This window comes from Callospermophilus lateralis, chromosome 6 (genome assembly GCF_048772815.1).
Source record: "Callospermophilus lateralis isolate mCalLat2 chromosome 6, mCalLat2.hap1, whole genome shotgun sequence".
Lineage (NCBI taxonomy): Eukaryota > Metazoa > Chordata > Mammalia > Rodentia > Sciuridae > Callospermophilus > Callospermophilus lateralis.
This window is the reverse complement of record NC_135310.1, coordinates 22209431-22227714: the sequence shown is the minus strand read 5'-3', so window position 1 is coordinate 22227714 and position 18284 is coordinate 22209431. Positions and strand designations below refer to the sequence as shown.

The following is an 18284-nucleotide window of genomic DNA, read 5'->3' as shown; positions in this document are numbered from 1 at the left end:
AGGGTGATGAGATTATCTCCATTTCCCCAGAGACTTAAGATTTTTCTTCCATAGGTGAGAAGGATCCGGACAGGTCTTCATGCCTTTCCTCTAGGGATGCTATTCTCCCTCACCCAAAAGAGAATTTTTTCAGGATTTTTATTCTGAGTATGGTAGTAGCATCCATGAGGGTTGTGAAGACTCTGAAAGAATGTGCCGCTTTCCATGTTTTTGATTCCCAATCATTGCACATTGTCACGGTGGCTCCCAATCTACCTTTAGCAGGCTAGTGAATTTTAGTAGCTTATATGGTATTGAGTGTCTAGCATCTGCCTTAGGTAATTGAGTACAAATGTGCTCTTTCTCCTCACTTGTTTTTCCTTAGATTTCAGGTTAGTTAATTGCTCTGTGATTCAGCTATCTTATGGAATTAAGAAACATTGTGTTTTTTTTGGATTTTACTCTATGTGTATGTGTGTTTTATATCACGGTAGTAATGACACTGTTTTCAGTTTTCTATGTCCCAGGAGGAAGCTGGAATTCACAATGCTTACTCTTAAAAATAGAAGTGTTCTGTTCTAATCTCTGGAACACTTTGCTGAAAGTCACTGGTAGATGGTAGACCCAAGCTTTTATGAAACTCCTCATCATATTTCATTATGTTTGATTTTGGATTAAAAAATAGTAAATTGCTAAATATACTTTTTCATACCTTCTCGCCCCTTCCAGTGAAGTTGATATCCAGATAAAGGGAGGACTCTCTCTTTTTTTATTTCCCGATACATTAGGAATCAACAATATGGATATTTCTTTGTGACTGGAGTATTGGGGGTTTGATCCTTATCATTGGTGAAGAAGCAGAGTAAGAGACTTGGCAGTGGCAATCTCTATTGCTCAGACATGTAAATTCATGCTGTTTGATAGGGCAACACCTGATCGGGTATCCAGTATTGATGCAATCTAATTATTTTTGCAAGAAGATGAGCTAAGACCATATGCTGAAGATTTATGAAGACTACTATGTGGGCACTGAACATTCATGTTCAAAAAGCATTTGGAAAAAAAAAAATGGTTTCCAGTCTGACACTTTTCACCTCCAGGTATGGATTGTTGCCATGACCCCTGGTTACAAATCACACCTACTAAGTCGAGTGCACTATGAGCTTATGGCTTTGTTGACACCATCATTTTGCTGGTGTGTTTTATGTTGTTTTTGCTGAAGCTTTCTGTGACAAGTTAGATCCCATCTGTCTGCTCAATAACAAGCAAAATGACAAACCCGACACAGGAAACATTGTTTGGATATCCAAGATTATTTACTGCCATTTGGTTTTACTAATATGCTAACATTTAGAGCTGATAAATAAAAAGATGGGCAGGACCTTGAAATTGGGGTGATCTTTATGAGAACTGAGAAATGACAGCAATATTTTAAGTGGACATTTGTTTGCATTCATATTTCTTAGGTATTATAAATATATAATTCACTTATCTCTCTCCAAAAGGCTCCAATACTGTGGAACAAATTAGCTGTCATATTTTATATCAGTAGGGAGTGAAGAATCTGCCTCCTTCTTTGGAGCTGGGTAGGAAGATGTGGACATGTGATATGACTGGCATTTTCTTTTCTGATCTGAAAGGTGTTTTTTGTTTTGTTTTTTAAATTGAGACAAATAGTATCCACTCTTAACTGGACATGTTTTTCTATTGCAGCTACTGAGATAGAGTGGTATAAAAAATCTCTATATGTAAGAAGTGGATTTGTGTGGATTTTATGTCTTTAATTATCACTATTGGGAAATCGAACATATTATTTCCTGTAACTGCCCGTGGCCTTTCCTGAAGTGGTTCTCTGGTACTTGGTAGATACTGTGGTTTTTCTTTAACTTGAAGTCAAGTGGGCAGATTAAGGAACTCGATGAAATATGCAAAATACAGGGAATAAGTATTAAACATATTTTTTTGCTCCTTTCCTGTCCTATATCCTTGTTTCTCCCCAATTTTCATGAAATGCCTTGCAAATAGAAGTTTAAAAATAAAAATATGCTCAATAGATGTATACTGAATTAATAAAGCTAGGTCAGCTTACTGTTAGACATGCCTCTGATGATGGTATTTAACTATGCCTTTCTCTCTCAACCTCCCTCCTTTCCAAAATCCTCCTAACTTGGATGCTAAAGCACACATGAACTAAAATATTATACAGACTTATAAATACCCACCATTATTGCTGTTATTAATATTCTTTTGTCTTAAAGAGAAAAATACCAACTCCTCTCATTTCAGAGCAAATAACACAACTGTAAAAGCTGTTGCCAAGCAACCTGCATTCACAGCTCAGATGGGCTGAATTGTTTATATTCATATGTGGATAAAATTGACCCACTCTGTCTCTGGAAAATGTATCTGTGAAGTCTTGGGATGTTTCAACAAAGATTTTAAAGTGTGGGTCATGGCATTACTATTCTCTAAGAGGTTCTGCAAGGGACACATCTACTGTGTATATGTCCATCCCTGCACTTGGATGTTATGCTATAAATATCTGGTTTGGTCTGCTTCTCCATTAGAATATGAGTTTCTTGAGGGAAAGAAATCATTGTAGTCTACTTATCATAAAGAAAGGATCTTGTCCATAGTCAACACTCCACAAGTGTTTGATGGACATGTGGGAAAATTATTTGATGCAAGAGTTAATATGGGATGGTTTCTAGAAAAATATTTTCTTACTTGAACTTATAAGGAATAAAGAAAGAAACCATTAGACAAAAAAGTTAATGAATTTTTAAATGATAATAAGCTCAAACTGAAGCATTAAGTTAAAAACACTAGACTATAATATTTTAGAATCAGAAGGAAATTTATGGAGCATTTATTCCAGAGGTTTTCAACCATGGTTGTCATTTGAATCACATCAGGGGCTTAAAGATGCAACCAAATGAGAGTGAAGTTTTGAACTCAGTTTTTCAAAACAGTTGATTTAACTACAGATCCAGGATGGTGCTGATGTACCCAATAGTCTCATTTTATGGGCAGTGGAGAAAACAGGTTAACTATGAGGTAGTGGGAAGAGCATTAGTTCAGGAGTCACCTGTCAATCACGTGCTACCTGACTTTAGTCATCCATTCTTCATTATCTGTACAAAGATGACAATATTTACTTGTGAACTTCTGAAGAGGGTACATGGGATGACATGTGCATACACCTAGAACCATGCTTATTAGAAACCTGGCAGTGACCACCCTTTCCTTAACAATTTTCTCTGAATTGCATACACATACTGAATAGAACTTTGGTCCACTGATTTCTGGATTTTTTTTTTTTTTGTACCATGGAAAATAGCACAGGGTACTTCCAATTCCTATGTTTTTACCAGAAAGGAGCAAGTGTATTAATACATTTCTCAGGATCCCTGCAGGAAACATGTGGGGTTCTCAAAAGGGTAAATTAAGAGAGTTTAATGAACAGACTGTTTTCAAAGGTGTAGTAAAGATAAGAAAATCACCAAGAAATGGTGATTCAAGCAAAGGCCTGCCAGAATAAGGGGTCAGGGTGATTACTAGAACACAGTACATTCTCTGGATATAAGAAATGGATTCACTTAACAGGACCTACATCCAAATTAATGGTATAGAGCCCTGGCCAAACTGCAGCCTGTCAGGAAGGAAGATGGTATAGAATCTTCTTCCCACTCTCTGATTTTCTGATGGTGATCACATTGGCTAAATAAGAGGACAGGGAAGCCTCCATTGAAGCATTTCTGAAGGTCACTCTCCTGAGACATAGAGCAGGATAAAGAAGGATGGAGAAAACAGTTAAGTAGGGAGGAAATCACTAGCTTTCTACTTTATGCAGGATACCTTTTATGCACAATGTCTTCATTTATTTATTTATTTATTTATTACCACATCTACTGTTTATTTAGCACTTAGCATTTACCAGGTGCTGTGATTTGTGCTCAATTTATATTATCCCTAATATTTTTAATTTTTTTAAATTTTTTATGTTTCAAAACTTTATTTGTACAATTTTAAAAAAATTTAACTAATTTTTTAAATCTATATATGACCGCAGAATGCATTATAATTCTTATTACACATATAGAGCACAATTTTTCATATCTCTGGTTGTATACAAAGTATATTCACACCAGTTCGTGTCTTCATACATGTACTTTGGATAGTAATGTCCTTCACATTACACCATCATTTCTACTCCCATGCCCCCTCCCTTCCCCTTTCACCTCTCTGCTCTATGTAGAGTTCATCTGTTTCTCTCATGCTCCCTTTCCCTACCCCACTATGAATTACTTCCCTTATATCAGAGAAAACATTCGGCTATCTTCACTTAGCATTATCTTCTCTAATTCCATCCATTTACATGCAAATGCCATGATTTTATTGCTGAGTAATATTCCATTGTGTATATATGCCACTTTTTTAATCCATTCATCTATTGAAGGGCATCTAGGTTGGTTCCACAGTTTTGCTATTGTGTATTGTGCTGCTATAAACATTATGTACAATGCCTTTAAAAATTGTGTTGCTTTGAGACTAATGCAACTGAGCATAAATTACCCAAAGATGACTGACATACTTTGAGGTACAGGCTTCCTTACCAGGAGTTCACATATATACCTGCTAACTCTGCCCTGAAATGAATTTTCCTGGGCAGTCAAACTTCAACTTGATTTCTGAATATGGGTTCAGTGCAGAACAGGGACAGCTTTTATATCAGTACATTGTCCTCCTGTTGGAGCAGATTCAAGAGGGAAATCAGCTTTCGAGGTCCACACTAAATCTCACTCTGGCCTCAGCAGCTGTCTGCTTTTCCTGAGCTGTCTGTTCACCTCTTTGTTTTTTAATTTATTCATCTAAGAAATGAGAAGAATACCTGCTTCTTATTATAATATTGAGATGTTCTGAGGGAAATGAGGTTCATTCTCATGGAACAAAGTTGTATTTACTTAAATACAAACAGAGGCACCGACTGGCACTCATTTTCATCATCAAACAGGACCCATATAAGATACCTATTGCTTTTATTAAAACTTACTTGAGAATCAACCTCATTTCACAATATTGTGGGAATAATCAGACATAAAACATTTCTTAAAGCGGATTAATATTGGATTAAAAGCATTGGTATCCTTTTATAATTTCTTATTTCATTTTTTTATTATATACATAAAATTAGACTGTTTATAAACTGCAGTCTGCATACACTCTTTCAGTACTTCCAACACATCAGCTTCCTGCCAAGGAGTCCTTCTTAGCTCCTGTCCTACTGGGAAATACTTTCCCTTTGCTTCCCAAGTATTTAACATCCATACCTTTGTTCATTTCTGAATCCTATCTGCTTTCCCAGTGGCTTGTAGTTTTGTTCTGGGTAAATTATCCTATTACAGTGTTTCATTCTTTTATGTTAAATTTCTTGATAATTAATCCTAATTCCACATCCTTATTCCCACCCTTACCTGACAAAGAAGAGATTTACTCAGTAGTTTTGTAAAATACCTACTAAGTACCTTTAGTCAGTAAATATTCTGCTACTCATTTTCCTTTGTCCAGTGCTGAAGGGCCTAGGTTCTTCAGTAATTGGGATGTTAAAACTATTACCTGGGGAAAACTTAGGCTTGTGAAAATTTAGTATAAAGTATTTTGTTGCAATATTAAAGGGGAGCAAGGAACTCATCATGACTGGAATATGAGTGGGAGGGGTAAAGGAAATAACTTCCCAAGGAACAGCTTGGGTAATATCTGAGAGTCAAGAATGGGCACAAAGGGCTCATGTGCACCCCTATGTGGGGTGAAGAGTTCCTGGTAAGACGTCACTATATCGCCTACCATTTATTATGAGGCCACCATGTGTCTAGAACTTTGCCTGGTTGCTTACATAAATGGACTTTTATCCTCGTCATTCAGAAAGCAGTGTCTCATAGCAGGTGACAGCAGGGCCTTTTGAGTATTAAGCTGTGTCTCTTTCAAAGCCTAAGATTTCTCCAGCATGCTGCCAATTTTTATAAGTAATGTAAGATTGATGAAAAAGGACCAAATATTGGGGATCCTTGAGAACCAGAAATGAGGAATGTGACAAATTAGAAAGCAATTTCCATGTGTGTAATTTATGAAAAACCATTTGCTAAAATGGTAATATATCCCTAGTTAAACATATTCAATTGTTTGACCCTGCAAAGATTTTTTTAAGCCAAATGCCATGAAGCCAATTCCTATGCTTTGTCCAAACCTTTTTATTCTGGTGATTATTTTCCTTTATTCATTACCCAAGATTTTATAGGGCTGCTATGGTCTGAATGTCTCCCAAAGTTCATGTGTTGAAAATAACCCTCAATGTAATAGTGTTGAGAGTTGAGACCTTTCAGAGGTGAATTGGTGTAAATTTTGCAGGAATGGGTGAATTATTCTGATAGAGAGTTTGTTACAAAAATAGTTTGGTCCCTTCTGTGAGTCTCCCTCCCACTTTCTCATCCTGTTCCTTTAAAATAGGATGACAGAGTAAGAAGGTTCAGGGAGATGCTAAGTAGATGCTTGAAACATTCTCTTGGACTTTCTAGCCTCCAGAACCACAAGCCAATACATTTCTGTTCTTTAGGAAGGATAGTTTCAGATACAAAATAGACTAAAACAAAAAAATTAGTAAAGAGAAGTGGGATTGTTACTACAATAAATGCCTGAAAAATTGGAAGTGGCTTTGGAAATAATTAGTAGAGGCTGGAAGAATTTGGAGGAGCAGGCTAGAAATATCCTAGATTTCCATGAAGGTAATGCCGGTGAGGACTCAGAAAAAGGGAAGAAGTACAGGGAATGTCTGATATTTCTTTGAAATTATTTAACTATTAAGAATGGTAGTAGAAATTCAAATGAGGTCTCAGAACCGAAGAACAAGGTATTAGAAACTGGGGGGGAGGAAGAACCTCTTTGTTGTACAGTTGCAAGGAACTTGGAATTATGTCCATGTCCTAGTGGAAGGCAGAATTAAGAGAAATGATTTTTTTTTTGATATGAGGTAGAGGAAATTTCTGAGCAAAATATTGAAGGAGATGCATGACCACTACTAACTGCATATAATAAGCTGAGAGAGGAGAGAAATGATTTAAAGGCATAATTTATAATCAAAGAAAGAACAAAGAGTTGGAAAATTTGCAATCTAGCCATGTACAATTAGAAAATATGACTTTAGGAGAATATACCAAGGCTATAATTTTTTACTGAAAAGTCTAGTTTAAATAAAAGGGAGATGGTTACTATCCATCCAGCCCATAGGAGAATGGCCTTGCTGTTATTTCAGAGATCTTTAATGCAAGCTAGGACCCTGAACACAAGGTTTCCAGAGAGGGGGCAGTGGGACCTTAGCATTCACTGCCCTTAGAACCTCAAGTGTCTGCTTCTTGAATTTTGGCACAGATCTCCTTGGCTTCCTCAATTTTGACTCAAGTATGTCTAGGTGTGTGATATCTGTTTTGTTCTGGAGAGTACAGACTATAAATCTTGAAGATATTCAAACAGTGCTGACTGCGTATGTGTGGAGTATATGAGCTGTAGGGTCATGGCAGTCTCCACATAGATTTCAAAGGATTTTATTGAAAGCCTGGAAGCCTAAGCTGAAATGGAGCCATTGCAGAGAAACTCTAATAGAGCAACACTGAGCATAAATGCAGGGCCAGAGATGCTACAGAGAACCCTCTTTAGGGCAATGCCAAGTGGAGCCAGGAGAGTAAGGTAATTTCACCTCAGAAATTCCAGAACTATAGGACCACCAAATTACAACTCCAGCTGGGAAAGCTATAGGCTCATGGATTCAACCAATGAGAGCTGTTGGATGGACTGAGCACAAAAAAGCCAGTGGGGTGGTCTGTCTGATGTCTTGGAACTTAAATCCCATCCAGTATGCCCAGAATGCAGGTCATAGAGTCAAAAGAAATGATTCTTCAGCTTGAAGACTTAATGGTTTCCTTGTTGATTTGCACTTACTTGAGAACAGTTTCTTCTTTCTTCCTACTTTTTGAATGAGGATGCTCATTCTATGCATATCTAACCATTATATTTTAGAAACATATAACTTGCTAATTTCACTGGATCACAGCTGGGGTGGAATTTGTACCTTAAGTTTCAACCATATCTAACTCTGATGAGACTCTGGATTTTGTACTTTCAAATTGATCACAAACAAATTAAAACTTTGGGTTCTATTGGGATGGAATGAACGTATTTTGTCCATTAGAAGGATATGAATTTGGTGGGCCACGTTTGAACATTTTGCCCTACATTCGTGCATTAGAAGTAGAGTGCTCGCCTAGCACGTGTGAGGCCCTGGGTTTGATTCTCAGCACCATATAAAAATAAATAAACAAAATAAAGGTTAAAAAAAAAAGAATGCAGGAGTGGATTCATTATTCTGAGAGTGGGTTTGTTATTAAAAAAAAGTTCAGCCCCTTCTTTGCTCTCTCCCACATTCTAGTGGGGAGACACAATAAAATGTCCTTCACCAGATGCTAAGCAGATAGTAGTGTCATGATCTTGACCTTTCTGACCTCTAGGACCATGAGCCAATAAGTTTGTGTTCCTTATATATTACCCAGTGTGACATATTCAATTATAGCAGTACAAATGGACTAAGACCAAAGATAATAAGGAGACTGAATGATGGTGAGTTTCCACTATATCTTCATCTATCTTGCAGACATTTTTTTATAATTCTTCCATTTCTAAAAGCTTAGAATGTTTAACTTTTTACATTTTCACACTTTCAAGTGCACATAGAGATTCTTCATCTATGGAGACTACATGATATTATTGTGTTTAATTTAGTTTATGCTGGCACCCACATGCTCCAATCCTTCTAGTTAGTCACACTTCATCTCTGGAGGTCACCTTTTGTCAGGTAATTCAGAGACAGCAGCAACACACCTTCAGCAATCCTCCTCTTGATTAAGGTAGGAGAGATTGCTAAAAGGCATACCGACTGTCAGAAATGAGTTTATATTAGTGAAGCCATTGCCTTAATTAGCATGATAAGTATTAAAAATGGGCTCTCATCAGTGAAACAATGCCCCTTCAGCTAACTCTCAAACACTTCCTGTCTTTGAGAGACACTCTTAAAAGAAAAAGAACCCAAGAGTTCTTGATCAATTTGTACAAATTAACTTCCTTTCTATTTGAACTACTTTATTGGTGATGCAGGACTTTCAGTAGCTGGGGAATCAGAACAACACCAAAAACTTCTTATAGACCTATTTATTCTAAGTGTCTATTAGCCAGTATGTTAATAGGACTTTGGATAAAGCTCCCTATGAAGTTGGAGATAGACTATGCTAACAAATTTTTATTTCCTAGCAACCATTATGGTCCTGATTAGTGAACTCTCATTTCTTGACTTAGTTTGGGAAATGGGAGGAAAACCAGAAATGTAGCTGTTAATTCATTGCTCATTCTTCTTTGCTGGGGCCAATGGCAAGCCTCAGGTATGTCTTAGATATGGCTGATAATTTAGAGGAGAGCTACTGCAAATTTGATGATAGTGACATTTTTTCCTCTTGTACTCTCAAATTGATTTTTTCCCCTAATTGATAGCTTCTTCCTTTATAATGAATTATTAACACTGAAAGGGGATTTGGTTTTGTTGTTTGGTACAGTGATAAATTATTCTTTTGTTCTTAAGGTAAATTGCAGTCCCTCATGCCCTGTTCATGCTTTAACATTTGCCAATGTGTACAAGCAAACAAACTATTGGAGATGTAAATTTAATTGTGTAGGAAGGTAAACTAAAAAAGAAAAAAAGATCACAAATTTATTTGTGTATGGGGCAAACATGACAAAATAAATGTGCAATTGGTGAGTGTAAGACAATGGGGAAAACTGTGACATCAACAAAAACACCTGTACTTAGTTTCTTTCTCAGCTGTTCAAACAAAATTGATCTGTGGGCCCAGTGGATTGTACCAAGGAAAACACTAGATTTGAACTTCGCATTTTCTAAAATTCAAGGTTTTTACAAATAAACATTTTGATGGGGAAATTGATATTCTACACGCTTAAAAAATACTTGTCATAATGACTATTTATTCTGTGAACAAAATGATACAAGGATTGAAGTAGGTAGTTTTTAATGTCAAGAGCATGTGAGCAGATTTTATACAGGTTGAGATAATTATAGCTAGATTATAGAGCAAGGTTAGATGTTTCAAACCTGTTTTTCTGTCATAAACATCAAGTGAGTACATTTATTTTCTCAGAATGCCTGCATTTCATAATCTCAAGATTAATGCTTAGATGACAATTAGTCATTATAGTTAAAAGTAAAATACAGTTGGGAAACCTCTAAGGAACAAAATGCTTTTCTAATAACTACAAATCAAATGTATAAATCTTACAGATGGATATTTATTATCTATTAAATATTTATGATCTTGGTGTCTTTGGAGGATGTGATTTGTGAATATTTATCTTAGTTCTAATGCATGATATCGTGACTAGTTTGTGGGATTGTGTTTTCCAAGCCCGGGGTCAACTGATTAACTCATCATGACTTCTCAAGGCACCCACCATTAAAAACATATAGTTTCTGATGTCAACTTCTAATTCTAAAGAATTCTAAATTCATTAATGTTGATAATCTTTAAATTCTACAAATGTTGGCATCCACAACAATAATACCAACAAACAGGCTAATACCTTTGTGCTTCGAGTCTTATAATATTTCAAGTGAAAACATCAGTGTCATTGGGTATACTCTAGACAGGTACCATTGACTAATTTGCCTTCAACAACTTGGCAATGGATGGGTCTGTAACTGCCACCCGGGGATGGCAGAGTTGGATGAGAGTAGTTTGTTTTTGTGGAGAGCAAGAGCTATGGTGACAGCTTGTTTTAGTTGTAGAGCTAGTAGGATTCCTACCTTAGGCTGAAATGGAGGGACAGGGCTCTGGAGGGAGCTTGCCAGCCAGGTGAGGATGATGATTTTTATAACTTTGGAAGATAGCTATTGATCTGTGAGAATCAGTCCATGAATGTACAGTGTCAGCAAAGAGGAGACAGAATAATGCCGAGGGTCCAGAGTAAAGTACTGTTAATAACCTTACCTAGAACAGATTCCATCAATAGGCCAAGGCTCTCACTCACTGAGAGTGGGAAGTTCACCACATCTTGTTACAGTTTATCTGTTTTATATCTGTTGTTTCTAGGGAAATGTGCAAGATATTTCTTTTATTTTGTACATACAACATATGAAATATATATTTATGTTGGTACTGGGACTTGAATCCAGGGGTGCTTAACCACTGAACCACATCCTTAGCCCTACTTTTTATAAATTTTGTATTTTATTTAGAGACAGGGTCTTGCTGAGTTGCTTAGGGACTTGCTAAGTTGCTGAGGCTGGCTTTGAACTCATGATCTCATGATCTTCCTTCCTTAGCTTCCTGAACTGCAGGGATTACAGGCATGTGCCATTGTGCTCAACCTGAAATTAATATCTTGATAACAATAGTTTCTTGATATATCTTGTCCTTTGATAAATATACCTCCGATAGGTATATTTACAGAGAGTCTTTTATTTCCAAGATACACAAACCTCTTTTGGGCTAACCTAGGTTAAAAAGGTGAATTATAATATGGGGAAGACCACATCCAGAAATCAGAAAAGAAAAAAAAAAAAGCAGTAAAGTTGGAAGATTAGAGAAAAGGTGTACTTCCTAGCAGTTTCTTAGCTGAAGATTTAAAAAGTGCAAAGACTGCTCCTCAGTGAGGTGGGTAACTAAGGGAACTCACCAAAATTTAATACTGGACAGTTAAAGAAATTGTAGAGATACAGAAAGTCAGAACTTCAAATATAAGCACCAGCTTATCTGGCGCTGGTGGCTGCTAAGGGGAGAGGGGACACAGGCAGAGAGAAGAAAACACAGTGAAAAAAAAAATTGGCTTGGGAGAACCTCTGGAATACGGAGGGAGGCTGATCATAATGGACCCAGAAATTGTAGGGAAGTTGTTCAGTTAAAAATGATAAAAATCTCTGGGCCAATGGGTGGATAGTCCATGGGAACCGGGTCACTGGCAGTAGCATTGGGAACCTTGCAGCAGCTGGTGGAGGCAGGAGATCTAGAATTCATAAAGGTATTTGCCAGCCTGACCCACCAGTGGCCTAATGTGGGTCCCAGAGTGTGCCTGTGTGTGTGACTGAAACAGTAAAAAGACTATACCCAGGAATCCAAGCTCTGAATACCAAGAAGATAGAGCTCCTTTGGTTGCTGGTGACCCACAAAGCCCACAGAGGAGCATTTGCACTTGAGGGCTGATATTGGGTAATTCACATCTATAACAATGAATGTGAGACCTGTGGAGATTTAGACTCCTTACACTAAACGGGGAGTGTATGGAAGGTTTATATATCTGCAAAGCACTAATCAAAATTAAATAAATAAACCAGTGAAAGGAAAGCCAGCAGAATAGTGAAAGGAGAATAAGGGGAGGGAAGAGGAAAATGGGTGGGGCTAGGGACTGAAATGGAATAAATCAAATTCCATGCATGTATGATTTTGTCCAAAGGAACCCAACTATAATGGCTAACCGTAGTGCACTAATAAAATTAAAATAAAAAAGAACTAAGCAACTTGGCAAAATCCTATCTCCTCCTCCTCCTCCTCCTCCTCCTCCTCCTCCTCATCATCATCATCATCATAATAGTAAAGGACTGGGATATGGCTCAATGGTTAAGTGCCCCATGGTTCAATCCCTGATGCCAAATAAGAAAAGAAAAAATAACAAATAGCCGGTACTGGGGACATCAATAGAATTTCTGCCCATTTCTGCCTCTGGAAATTAATTCCTCTCTCTCTGTGGATCAGTGTTTTCTTCTCCTTTAGTCCACTTGTTGGAGCTCATGGCCCTCAATGTTCCTTGACATTTATACAATTGATACATAATCAATTTCATGATGAGAAAAGGTTTCTTTCTCAGTCTTAAGCCTAGGTTCTTTGGGAAGGGAAGCTGTTTTCTACACCATAGGATCAAGTTCTCACCTCTGGTTTCACTCATGTCTGACAAAGTTATTGGGCTCACCCACCTGTGATAGAGCTACATGGAACACGAAGGGGGCCTGTTTTTAGAAATTGGTGAATGAAAAAATTCCCAAATCAGGTAGCCTGATATTTTAGAGGAATCAATGTTAAAGTAGCTTAAGAAATACACATATACATGATATATATGTATATAATATGTAATATACAACATAACAACATGTTAATATATTCATTAAGGTCTACTTACTTTTTAGGGACTCATCCTGGTCCTAGTAAAGTTGCACAAAGAGTGAAAGAATCTATATTAGATGCTTCCCTGAGAAATTTGTGTTGGATACTGGGTCTTCAGAATTGAAAACAAAGCAGATGCTGGGTTCTGATGAAGCATAAGTTCTTCAGCTCAGAGTTTGTGCTTAATAAAGGCTTCCTCTTTGCTTTCTCCTGCCCTTCCTCTCATTTTCTTCTTTCCTTCCTGTAGGAGTAATCCTTAACAATGTGGCTGCTTCCATTCTAAAAAGTCTTGTTTTGGTAATGGCATAGGCCTCCGGAATGAGAGGAATTGCAAAAGATTAAGAAAAACTGAGTAAATTATTACCAAGATAGGTGACTTGGATGGATGATAAATATGATAGAGGCAATCAGACATAAAAGATTTAACCTATTTATTTAATTTTTTTGTACATTTATGAATGTATATGCATTCACTATATTGCACAGATATTGGGGTTTCAGTCAGAGAGTTTTCCTTATGTCTAATATTATGATTCAGTCTCATAATATTATGATTCATCTCTTATAATGGTTCTAGGCACTATTAAAGCATTTTAAATTTTTTACTATTCAATTGATATTACAAATTATGAGATAGATTTTTATCCTTTTATAGAGAAGGAAACTGAGTCATAGAGAAGTCAAATACTTAGACCAGCATCACATGGTGTGTGGTAGGGTGAGAACCAGACCTGTCAGTCTGGTTCTAGAGTTCCCCCTCCTCATGTGCCCTTCATGATCCTCCCCTTCCTTTTCTGTGAAGGTGCAGTGGCATGACATCTATGTAACTGGTAGAGTTAAGGAAGATATAATTGGAAATGTTTGAATGAATGAAAACTGAAAAATTATATAACGAAGAGGAAAGGCATTCCATTTGCCACAATTTCTGGTGTTCCTCTCAGTTCTAAGGTGACAGATGGGACTAATTTAGCAGGATGAATGTCTTCAAGAACTTCAGGTTTCTAACATTTTACTTTTTGTCCAGACACAAGCCTGTGATGAATGAAGTACTGGTTTAGGTTTCCCTGGCTTTCAGGCTTACACAGAAGGTCTCTGGAAGAATGTACAAGTCTAAGTGAAGACTTTAGTAGCCATCCATCTCTTTCCAAATAGGACCATTGAAATGATTTCAACAGAGAATTGCCTTCATTAAAACCATAAAATGTATTTAAAATCTCTTCTTCAACCTTCTCACATAATTGGGCATCTTACCTGACAACTGCATGTTTATTATCCCTCCTTTCTCCCACTGGAATTTAAATTTGCATACATCTCGAAGGCTCCCACAGTAGAATAACTTCCAAATTAGTTTTCCAATTCTCTATCACAGTGTTTTTCTAACCCCAAATCTTTTTATGTTTGTCCCAGCATTAATTCTACTTTCAAATGTCAAGGTCATAGTCACAAATGAGCAGCCCTAGAAAAAGTAGATCGTACATTACTACCCTTTGAAATAATTGTGACCTAATATTTATATATTAGAAGTGAAGGACAGACTTGCTTTATGTATCTGGTGGGTCTTAGTTGGAAACTACTATTCTGCATGTGAAATATATGGCTGTAGGCTCTTGCCAGGCCAAGAGCAGCAGATGCTTTGTTTCTCAGTTGTTTATAAGCATCACACAAAGACACCTTGTCCATCTAATGTAATCTAAGCATTTGACTTGGCACATGGATGAGGGCAGAATTCATGCAATATAATCCTTGTAAATCAACTCATCCTACCCATTATTTACTGCAGTCACTCCAGTGGCTTCCTGTGTTATTCAAATCCTCTGTGGAAAATCTTCCTGGCAATCTTCAAATTTCTAATTTCCTTTGCCTGCAAATGTTCTTCAGATGTTTGCAAGACCTCTCCGTCACCTCCTTTATGTCCTTTCTCAAATGCATCTCAGTGAAGCTCTCTCTGACCACTCATCTCCTAGCCTTTCTTTTCACATTTGCCTCAATTATGTTTTCCTGAGTAGTTATTACTGTCATACATTTTATTACTTATGTCTATTTTATATAGATTTTTTGGCCTTCATGAAGTAGATATTTTTATCTATTTTATTTATTTATTTATGGGTATATCACCAGATGTACAAAAAATAGACTTAATAAAGGGAGTTATGATTAACTCTTTAAAGGTGTTAGAAAATGCTTGAAAATCCCTTTTGGAGAACTTGACATCAAAAATAGGTTTTTAAGGATGAAAGCATTTTTTTCAAGATGGCAACATGGAAAAGGAAATTTCACATGGCTGAAACAACATCATATGAAAATCATAGATAAAAAGATTAAATAATGTGTTTAGAAAACTCCAAGTTTTAAAATATTGGTGCTCTGTACTATATTAAGAAAGACATAATTTATTATTTAAATAATGATAAACTCCTATGAGGCATTTTAAGCATGCATAATAGAGAATCACGTTGTTCTCTGGTTTCATAAAGATCCTGATGGCAGCAATGTGAAGTATAGAATTGAAGACATTGAGGATTGATTTAGGGATATCAGTTGAAAGTGTTAGCAATAGTCCAGGCTAAAGAAGATGAGGGCTGTACCACAGGATGGAAAGTGGGAATGGTAAAAAGCAAAATGAAACTGGGAATAAAGGATTGTGTGTGTGTGTGTGTGTGTGTGTGTGTGTGTATGTGAACTCAGGTTTGTGTTGAGAAATTTAGCAAAATGGAAGAGCTGCACTTCTAAATTATCCATTCTTGCTCTTGTTCATTGATATTGATGGACTTCTTAGCGTGACTCCTAAGCTGTTCACCTTCATCTGACGTATATCAGAAGTTCCAGAACCCTGTAATATTGACAAAGGAATGCAGTTAATAGAGAAATAGGCCTTTCTCTATGAAAATATCAGCAAAACATCTCAAACTGAATTTTTCTCAACATGAATAATCTTAAAACCTTCTGTAAAATCTCAAGACTGCTGAAATTTCTCTTTAAGCTAATAGAAAACTATTGATTTTGATTCACTCAAATAAAATAAGAACTATTTCCTGTCAAATCCTCCACATAGAATTATTCTGCATGTGAAATATATGGCTATAGGCTCTTGCCAGCCCAAAATGCACTGTTCAGTAGAAAGAACAAAAAAAAAATAACTTCAAATTCAATGAACTGTCTCTGACATAATTGTTGGCAAAATTATTGGGCCACCATGAATTTATTTCATAAGAGAAATTTTTATGAAAGTGCATATCACAGGGTATTGTGGGATTTAAGTGAGACAACATATATGTATAAGTTGAAAGTCTTTTGATTCTGAGTATAATGAACTATGAAAAATGAGCAAAACAGTATTAGTGGAAGGAAATCGGTACTTAACATATTGACTTGAAACCGGACAATGGGCAGAAATGATGGTAGAGGAATCACAGGAATCATCTCACAGCTTAAACAAGGTGGTCTGTATGCACCACTGGAAAGGGGGTGTGAAAACTATATCTGTTTTTCCTCCTTTTGTCACCTGCTCATGACTCAAAGTCCAAGGAAAGAGTATACAGCTAAAAGACTTGGTCCCTTCTAGCTTTCATACTGGGAAGCAGGCCATGAGATTTCCACCCCAGCAAGACTCCTCTCATTCAGAAAAAATAATTCCTCAAAAGGAAATTGGGATCTGGACATGGTGGCACATGCATGATATCCCAGCTACTCAGGAGGCTGGGGCAGGAGGGTTGCAAATTCATGGCCAGCCTGGGCAACTTAGCAAGACTCCTGTCAATTTTTTTTAAAAAAGCTGAGGATGTGACTCAGTGCTAGAGAGATTGCTTAGTATGCACAGGCCCTGGAGTCAATCCACAGGAATGCAAAAAAAGAAAGAAAAAAGAATTGGGAGGCCAGGAAAAGAATCTGCTAGCTAAAACCACGAAAGAGTTTAACTTTAAAGTTATCCTTTAAATCAACAACTTTCTATTTGTTTTTACTATAATCCACACTAAGAAGTGCCTTTTACACCGTGACTTGGGTTTTATGTATGAATGTATTTATAAATAATCAAGACAAAAATTTATCTAACCCAAACTTATTCTTACCATATATGTTCCATCCCTGTTTTGTTCTATTTTATTCTATTTCACCTTTAAAAGCCTGGCTGTGGCCCAATAAGTTGATTTTGTGACTTACGAATGGGTTGCTAACTATGGACTGAATATATACATAGAAAATTGAGGGAACTTTGTAAATGTCAAGTTCTCCTATACATGTTTTCCCCTTTATTCCACCTCCCTACCCTACCAATAAAATTACAGACAGTGGCGGAATGACCAGGATATCTTAAGGCATTTTATTGCCCCAGTGATGTAGTGTTAATCGTATTTCCCTAAAGAATAGAGTTGTATCAAATTCAGGATTCTTAAGAGACCTAAAGAATAAAGAAAACAGTATGAAAGAAGAAAGAGTAAGTAAAGAATACAAGATGACTTAAGACTAGCAGAGCTATAATTTATTTTTGAAATACCATAGAACAATTTTCTTTTCCACAAACACAACATATGCAGATGCTATTTGATTTACGACTTAGAAGATTAAGCACACATTTCTTAATTTTGTCTGTGTTAAAAGAGCTATTTGAGTTTTTTAGCATGAAAATATATTTGGGGCTAAAATAGCAAGATAATTGTTTTTTACATGTTTAGGGCTTGGATTAACAAAATAATTGGCTCAATTCTTTATTTCATTTTTTGTGGTCAGCCTATTGCTGTCAATGCATTAGAATCATACTATATTCAACCCAAAGGAGTTGTATATGTTTATATGATTCTAACATAAGCATTGTTAGGCTTAAAATGTTTTTATTTACATTTTAATCACTGCACATTATTGTTTAAACTCCCTCAAAGAACCTCTTTTCCCCAAATGTCCTGGGTTCATCTTATATCTGCATGAGGTGCCCTTACTTCCTTACTTCCCACATTTCTTTTACTTTTCCGGGCTCTGTATTCCACTTGTTAGAAGAACTATGACAATTCCCTTGCCTAATTGGAGTATATGCTTATCAAATCTTACAGT

At 36.5% G+C, this 18284-nt stretch overlaps 1 protein-coding gene across 3 annotated transcripts in view; it reads left to right on the top strand.

The window, feature by feature from the left end:
• The window catches only part of Grm1 (glutamate metabotropic receptor 1), a 376580-nt gene that overhangs the window by 210478 nt on the left and 147818 nt on the right, over positions 1 to 18284 (top strand). The window lies entirely within an intron of this gene.